Source organism: Oryctolagus cuniculus, chromosome 1 (genome assembly GCF_051225735.1).
Source record: "Oryctolagus cuniculus isolate XC-2025 breed Fujian yellow rabbit chromosome 1, ASM5122573v1, whole genome shotgun sequence".
In the NCBI taxonomy this organism is placed as follows: Eukaryota; Metazoa; Chordata; class Mammalia; order Lagomorpha; family Leporidae; genus Oryctolagus; species Oryctolagus cuniculus.
In genome coordinates, this window is record NC_142867.1 from 172963227 (window position 1) to 172971639 (window position 8413).

An 8413-nucleotide genomic window follows, 5' to 3' on the forward strand; every position below is an offset into this window, starting at 1 on the left:
GTATACAAAGATCTCACATGTTTGTTGACTATTTCTTTTGAAAATAAGTCTATTAAGGTAAATTTTCCTCCAACTGTCTCTATGGTAGGCCTGTGCAATGTCAAAGTTAAGTCTTTCAGGAGTACAGGGATCACACTTTCATTGTGGAGTTTAAGGGTTTAAATAAGAGCTAAGTTCTTCACAAAAGGTTGAGCTTGTAAAAGGATAAGTCATTGACAAAAATATGCCCTATTTATTTGAATTTACTTCAATAGTGGTCAAATCAGGCTGCATATAGCTGTTTCATAAAGTCGTGAGTGGCCGGTGTCTTGGCATAGAGGGTTAAGCTGCCATCAACAATGCCAGTGTATCCTATGGATGCTTCAATTCCCATGTCCCTCCAATAATGTGCCTTGAAAAGCAGCAAATGAGGACTCGAGCACTTCAGTCTCTGCCCCTCCCCGTAAGGCTCTGGTTTCAGCCTGGCCCAGCCCTGCCTGTTGCAGCCATCAGGGGATCGAGCCAGTGGATGGATGCATGTGCTATAAGTACCTTTTTTGACAGGCAGAGTGGACAGTGAGAGAGATAGATAGATAGAGAGAGAGAGAGAGAAAGGTCTTCCTTTGCTGTTGGTTCACTCTCCAATGGCCGGCGCACTGCACTGATCCAAAGGCAGGAGCCAGGTGTTTCTCCTGGTCTCCCATGGGGTGCAGGGCCCAAGCACTTGGGCCATCCTCCACTGCACTCCCTGGCCACAGCAGAGAGCTGGCCTGGAAGAGGGGCAACCGGGACAGAATCTGGCGCCCGGACCGGGACTAGAACCCGGTGTGCCAGTGCCGCGGCGCCGGCCCCTGGATGACTTCTGCAGATTCAGCATTCAAGAGTCTAGGGGTAGACATTTAGTCTATGGATTAAGACGCCCACCTCCCATTTTGGGGTACTTAGCCCTAGCTCCCAACTCCAGCTGCCTGTTAATGCAGACTCTGGAAGGGAGCAATAATGGCCGAGTTGGGCTCTTGCCAACTCCTGTAGGTATTTGGGGAGTAAAATGCAGTGAACAGAAGCTTGTTCTGCTTCTCAACTATGTTTTTAAGAACTTGAGAGGAATTGACAGTACACAGACAATGATTTAAATAATTGAAGGGGCTGGCTCTGTGGCATAGCAGGAAATGCCACTGCCTGCAGTGCCAGTGTCCCATATGGGTACCAGTTCAAGTCCTGGCTGCTCCACTTCCCATCCAGCTCTCTGCTGTGGCCTAGGAAAGCAGTAGAGGATGGCCCAAGTCCTTGGGCCCCTGCAGTCACGTGGGAGACCTAGAAGAAGCTCCTGGCTTCTGATTGGACCAGATCTGGCTGGTAGCTTAGGGATCCACAAGGAGAGAAGGCCGACACTTCCGGGAATGGAGAGTCCCTACCCGCACTTCCAGGAACAAAAAGTCCTTGTCAAGGTCCCCACGGGTGCCTAAAGGTCAATCAATGAGGATCAGACACACCTCAACCTTTAACCCCTAGGCCCTGTATCTACAAAAGGAGCCCTCCCAACCCGACAAGCAACTTCCCTGGGCCCTGCTCTGTTGGGACTGGAGAACCTCGCCCGGGAGCGGAATTCCAATAAAAGCTTGTAAATTAATTGATTCATCTGGCTGGAAAGACTTGTTACGAGCCCGGACATCTTGCATTGGCAATTTCTGCTATTTAGGGAGTGAACCAGTGCATGGAAGACTTCTCTGCCTCTGCCTCTGTAACTCTACCTTTCAAGTAAACTTTGAAAAATTAAATAGAAAATTATGAGAATGGTAAAAACTAAAGTTTCTTCAAATGCAGAACAAATGCTGCATGACCTCATCTACAAATGGAAACTTAAAAAAGTTGTATTTCTAGAAGCAGGGAGTAGAAGAGTGGTTTCCAGAGGATAGATGTGTACAAGATGTTGATCCAAGAATATAGGATTTCAATTAGACCAGAGAAATAAGTTCAAAAGATCAATTGCACAACATGAGACTATAGTTAATTTTGTACTCTATTGGAAACTGTCGACAGTACATTTTATGTGTTCTACCACCCACAAATGTGTCAGGTTCTAGAAGTTAGCTTACTTCAGCCATTCTACAATATATCTGTATATATACATTGAGAACATGTTATAATGCCATAAATATATGTAACATTCATCTGACAAAGTAATTACAAAAGCAGTTTAAGGAGGTAACTGCTAAAATTGATTAGTCAGCTGAGGGTCTTTGAAGTGCATAGAGTTCACATGATTCAAATTCAGTAGGCCCAAAATGGAAATCTGGTGTAGAAATCAGGTGTCCTGCAGAGTGGGTTTATTTGGAGGAGGTTAACTGAAGAAACAAGTTGGGCCACGAGTTAATGACAGAAGATTCTGGAAGGTTACAATAGTAAAGTATTATCTTTCATATGCATTTTGCATTTTAAGAACTTCTTATAGAAAAGTAGGAGGGGCTGATGTTGTGGCGCAGTGGGTTAGTTCTTCACCTGTGGCACTGGCATCCCATATGGGCGCCAGATTCTGTCCCAGCTGCTCTTTTTCCAGTCCAGCTCTCTGCTGTGGCCTGGAAAGCAGTACAAGATGGCCCAAGTCCTTGGGCCCCTGCATCCATGTGGAAGACCCAGAAGAAGCACCTGGCTCTTGGCTTCAAATCAGCGCAGCTCCGGCCTTTGCGGCCATTTGGAGAGAGAACAGTGGAAGACCTTTCTCTGTCTCTCCCTCTCACTGTAACTCTACCTCTCAAATACATAAAAATCTTAAAAATTAAAAAAATAAAAAGTAGAACACTTCAATTTCAAGGATTCTAGGTTTAGAAACTGAGTTAAACTATGACATAGGATTTAATTATTTTGTATTGGACCCTGTAAGGTTAGAGGAATGCCTTCTCTGTATACATAAAGGAAAACATTCAAAATACTTCGACGAGAATCCTTGTACTGCTTTGGTGGAGGCTATGCAAAGAGCACCACCAAGCCGTTGTCAGGATTTGTTTAAAGGAGAAGCAATTGGAGGTTAATATAACAAAATGAAACTGAGATTTTTACTTTATTCTTTATTCTCTGGTGCATTTAAAACTTTAAGAGGATAAATAGCACTTTTAGGACATCTTGGGGGAATGGCTCCCAAGTCCACAATTACTAAACTTTTATTAAGATTCCATTAGTAAAAAACTCCTTGAGAAAGCTAATTGTAACATACTAGAACTTCAATTTTATCAATACAGTTGGCCAGTTAACAATAGTTTTTAAAACCAAATATACTCAAATAGTTCTGTGTTATCCTCATGAACGGCATTCCCTTGTGTAAGGCAAACTGCATTTGTAGGATTTGACAACACACAAAAACCACATTTTTTACTTGGGTTGCATAGAATTTGTGGAAAAAAGAGGACTCAAATTCTGATCTGACCAACAGAAAGCAATCAAGTATTTGATAACATCTCCAATAGGTCTCCCACTTATTCTGTGCCATATTAAACATTAAAAACTAAACATTCCATTTCCTATGTACTTTTCTTCCTTACCTCTTGCAAAAGGTAATAAGCTGTTCCTATCTTAAACCTTCTCAAGAGAAACCAACTTAACGAGAAACAGAGATCCCCTTTCCATTTACCTGGTTCTATTTCAGTCATTATCATAAGTTATGGTTCGGCCTGTGATGATTCTTACTGCTATACACATACTACCCTTTTGTGTTAGTGATCTGAATATGTTTTCCTTCATTTCAATTAATGTTACTTGAGCACCTAGTTATACATTATTCAAGTATGTTAATTTCCCATTGCTGTTCAAACACACATAACTTTATGGTCTCACAGTTCAGCTTTATACTGTTGAAGTTAACATGTCAGCAAAACTGTTCCTTATAGGGATGTTCCTAAAAGTCACCATTTTTTACCTCTCCTGGCTCACAGCAGTTCTGGCACTCCTTATCGCTTAGCTGCTGGCTGTGGAACTATGTGAACATCTTGCTTCTTCCCTCCCATCTTCCATTACTAACTTCTAGTCTTCCACCTCCCTTTTATAAGGCTCCTGGTGACTATATTGGGCCCAGTTGGATCACCCAAGCAACTTGCTTCAGCCTAAGATCCTTAACTAATCACAACTACAAAGTGACTGTTCATTTTATAAGACAACATATTTACAAGTTCTGGAATGAAAGCAAAGAAATGTAGGCCGGCGCCGCGGCTCACTAGGCTAATCCTCCGCCTTTCGGCGCCGGCACACTGGGTTCTAGTCCTGGTCGGGCGCCAGATTCTGTCCCGGTTGCACCTCTTCCAGGCCAGCTCTCTGCTGTGGCCAGGGAGTGCAGTGGAGGATGGCCCAAGTGCTTGGGCCCTGCACCCCATGGGAGACCAGGAGAAGTACCTGGCTCCTGCCATCAGATCAGCGCGGTGCGCCGGCCGCAGCGCGCCGGCCGTGGCGGCCATTGGAGGGTGAACCAACGGCAAAGGAAGACCTTTCTCTCTGTCTCTCTGTCTCTCTCTCACTGTCCACTCTGCCTGTCAAAAAAAAAAAAAAAAAAAAAAAAAAAGCAAAGAAATGTTTGGAAGGGGTTCATAATGCAACCTAGCCCGAAGAGTAAGAAGGGACATACTCAAAATTCCTTTGAAAAATAAATATGAAAATTCCAGTAAGTCTACTATACAGTTACTATTACCTGAAGGGCATCATCATTTTAAACACAAACATGGTTAAATGCTTTGAATAGCAATGAAGTTAAAAGTTGGTAGGGTTTTTGATGACAGTGGGAAAGAGACCGACTTGGTTTGATTTATTGAGAAAATTTCTTTAACTTCTTACTTTTAGCGTTCTAAGCCAAACTTCCTTGGCTTAGAAAGGAAGAGGCTGCATTTTCTGCTTCTTTAGAGAACAGGTGCCTGGGGCACTCACAGATGAATCTAAGGTGAGGTGCTATTTATGGCAATTTGTAATTTAAGAGAAAGCATTTCACCTGAGCTAAGAAAGGATGAAGTGTTGTGAAGAAAAAAATGTTACTTGGTTCAGAGAAGAAAGTTCCATTTGCCCTGATCTCATTTTTGGCAGTTCTTTAATTAGTCCAGCAGTATGAATATACTCTAATATGATTAACACTTAAAAGATCACTGAAAATCGAGAGGTGATCACTGACTCCATAACTCTGAAATTGCTTTTATATTTGTAATGAGAGCAAGAAAGAGCTCATATTCTGATGAGGCTATAAATAAATTTGTCCAAGACACAGAAATTTAGAAACTGTGACCCTTGGAGACAGTTTGCTTTTATTTTTATCATGGAAGCAGCTGCAACTACAGACAACCAGAAGTGGGCTTGCTCAATATCTTTCTTCTGCAGACAAAATAGAGGGGTCACCTTCCTTTTCCTGGTATAAATAGTCCATCAGAGGATTTGTTTGGGCTTGGCTATTACCCAAAATTAACTGTGAAAGTGTTTCAAACTTCAGTTGCCTGTGCCTTATTCCCAAATTTCATCTGCAGACAGAGTATTGGTGATTTTCCTAGGCATCTAAAATTGAGAACTGTTGAGCCTCTCAGGGTGGAGATGTAGAAGTAGCAGCACCACATCACCTGGAACCTGTTAGGCATTTTCCAGAGACCTCCTGAAAATTCTGTGACTCACAGGTGCATCGAATTTTGAGATGCACTTCTTTTTTTTTATTTATTTTTTATTTTTTTTGACAGGCAGAGTGGACAGTGAGAGAGACAGAGACCGAGAGAAAGGTCTTCCTTTTTGCTGTTGGTTCACCCTCCAATGGCCACCACGGCCAGCGCGCTGCGGCTGGCGCACCGCGCTGATCCGAATGCAGGAGCCAGGTGCTTCTCCTGGTCTCCCATGGGGTGCAGGGCCCAAGCACCTGGGCCATCCTCCACTGCACTCCCTGGCCACAGCAGAGAGCTGGCCTGGAAGAGGGGCAACCGGGACAGAATCCGGCTCCCCGACTGGGACTAGAACCTGGTGTGCCGGCGCCGAAAGGCGGAGGATTAGCCAATTGAGCCACGGCGCCAGCGAGATGCACTTCTCTACATTATATCAGCTGACTCAGACATCCAGCACAGGTACAATCTCTATTGAGGTGATCAGGAAGAGCACTTACAGGAGACAATAGAGTCTGCAGACACATAGGTTCTAGAATCAGACCATCAAGATTCCAACATTTACTAGCTGGCTTACCTTGTACATGTTAATTATTATGCCTAAGCCTTGACTCATTGCATTGAAATGGAGGATAATAATAATGTCAGATCCATAGTCTGAGTTGTACAATAATGTCTGGCACAGAGTAAGCCTTCAATGAAGATAATTATCACCACTGTTTATAAGGGAACTTGCATTTGAAAAGAGTTGGGGGGGGGTTCAGTGCTGTGGCGCAGTAGGTCAATCCTTTACCTGCAGTGCCAGCATCCCATATGGGCACCGGTTCTAGTCCTGACAGCTCTCTTCCAATTCAGCTCTCTCTTATGGCCTGGGGAAGCAGTAGAAGATGGCCCAGGGGGCTGGTGCCATGGCTCACTTGGTTAATTCTCTGCCTGCAGCACTGGCATCCCATTTGGGTGCCAGGTTCTAGTCCCAGTTGCTCCTCTTCTAGTCCAGCTCTCTGCTGTGACCTAGGAAGGCAGTGGAAGATGGCCCAAGTGCTTGTGCCCCTGCACACACATGGGAGACCGGAAGAAAGCACCAGCTCCTGGCTTCTGATCGGTATAGCTCCGGCTGTAGCAGACATTTGGGGGGTGAACCAATGGAAGGAAGACCTTTCTCTCTGTCTTTCTCACTGTCTAACTCTATGTGTCAAAGGAAGGAAGGAAGGAAGGAAGGAAGGAAGGAAGGAAGGAAGGAAGGAAGGAAGGAAGGAAGGAAGGAAGATGGCCCACATGCTTGGGCCCCTGCACCCACATGGGAGACTCAGGAGAAGTTCCTGGCTCCTGGCTTCAGATCAGCCCAGCTCTGGCCGTTTAGGCCATTTGGGGAGTGAACCAACGGAAGGAAGACCTTTCTGTCTCTCCCTCTGTCTGTAACTATACCTCTTCCTCTGTTTGTAACTCTAACTCTACCTCTCAAATAAATAAAATCTTTTTTAAAAAAAGAAAAGAGGTGGAAGGTATCCCCTTCAGGTCATCATTAGACCTGGAGTATACTAAAAAGGTAGTCTTCAAAGGGGTCTACACACTCCTAAAGGTAAGGACATTGCAGATGGAACACAGGATCCATTAGTTTTAAATATAGCATTTCCATAAACTCAGCATTTATATGCATCCATCATAATGAAGATTAACTTTGCTATGTAATTGTTACATGTATTTTCTATAAAATGAATGAGCTAACACTAAAGATACAATATTTTGACAACTGTATTTTAAGTATTTTAAAATACACAGTACTCTAAAAATTGAATCTTTTGTCTGTTAAGAGAATGGTGTGGTAAATTAGATTCAGATGTTAACTATAAACATACAAGTATTATATAGTTTTACAGAACCTCTGTAATTTGCAGATTACTCTTTTGAGTCATGTGTGCTCAGGGCCTTCAAGATGAATTTATATCTGAGCATTGCTATTATTAAGGTTCTGTAAAAACTAGGAAGTACAACTTCAAGCCCCAAGTTCTTAGCCAATTTTGATTTAAAAAAAAGCAAGACAGAATGCAATGCATGCTCTCATCTCAAGGCCCTTATTGCACCTCAACACATTTATAATACCACATTCCAACAATAAAATTACTTCTCAAGGTAAAGGCTCAAATGCATTCAGAGAGCAGAGGGTTTTTGTTTGTTTGTTTTCTAAGATTCATTTATTTATTTGAAAGGAAGAGTTACAGAGAGAGAAGGAGCAGTGGAGAGAGATCTCCCAGTTGCTGGTTCACTCCAAATGGTCGCAGTAGCCATGAAGAAGCCAGGACCTTCTTCTAGGTCTTCCATGTGGATGGCAAGGGGCCCAAAGCACTTGGGCTATGTTTCATTGTTTTCTCAGTTGCATTAGCAGCAAGCTGGATCAGAAGTGGAGCAGCTTGGACACTAACTAGTACCATCTGAGATGCTGGCGTCGCAGGTCGCAGTTTTACCTGCTATGCCAAAACATCGGCCCTGGGAAGGCTGAGTTATATACTCATAGACCTATGTTTATGTTTTTGGCACTGAAAAATATAAAATACTAGGCCATGATTAGTAATATTTAACTACGATATGAATATTACAAAAGAGAGGAACTAGTATATATTTAGAAATTTATAACCCTTTGTTTACATGCACTAAAGTAAAACAACATGGCTTAAGGAAGATAAGACAGTGCATGATGGGCCTGGTGTCTGTAGCATGTAAAGGCACTCCCTGCAATGCCACCTTCCCTTATGGGTGCCAGTTCATGTCCTGGCTGCTCCACATCTGATCCAGTTCCCTGCTAGTGGCCAGGAAAAGCAGTGGAAGATGGC

The 8413-nt window shown here is 43.3% G+C and overlaps 1 protein-coding gene across 1 annotated transcript in view; it reads right to left on the reverse strand.

Annotated features, from left to right (window-relative positions):
* PTPRD (protein tyrosine phosphatase receptor type D) overlaps positions 1 to 4009 on the reverse strand; it is a 1783257-nt gene extending 1779248 nt beyond the window's left edge. The window contains exon 1 of the mRNA XM_089316625.1: positions 3890 to 4009. The gene's annotated coding sequence lies outside the window, so the exon portion shown is untranslated. The remainder of the gene's footprint in view (positions 1 to 3889) is intronic.
* Between the last annotated feature and the right edge of the window lie 4404 nt (positions 4010 to 8413).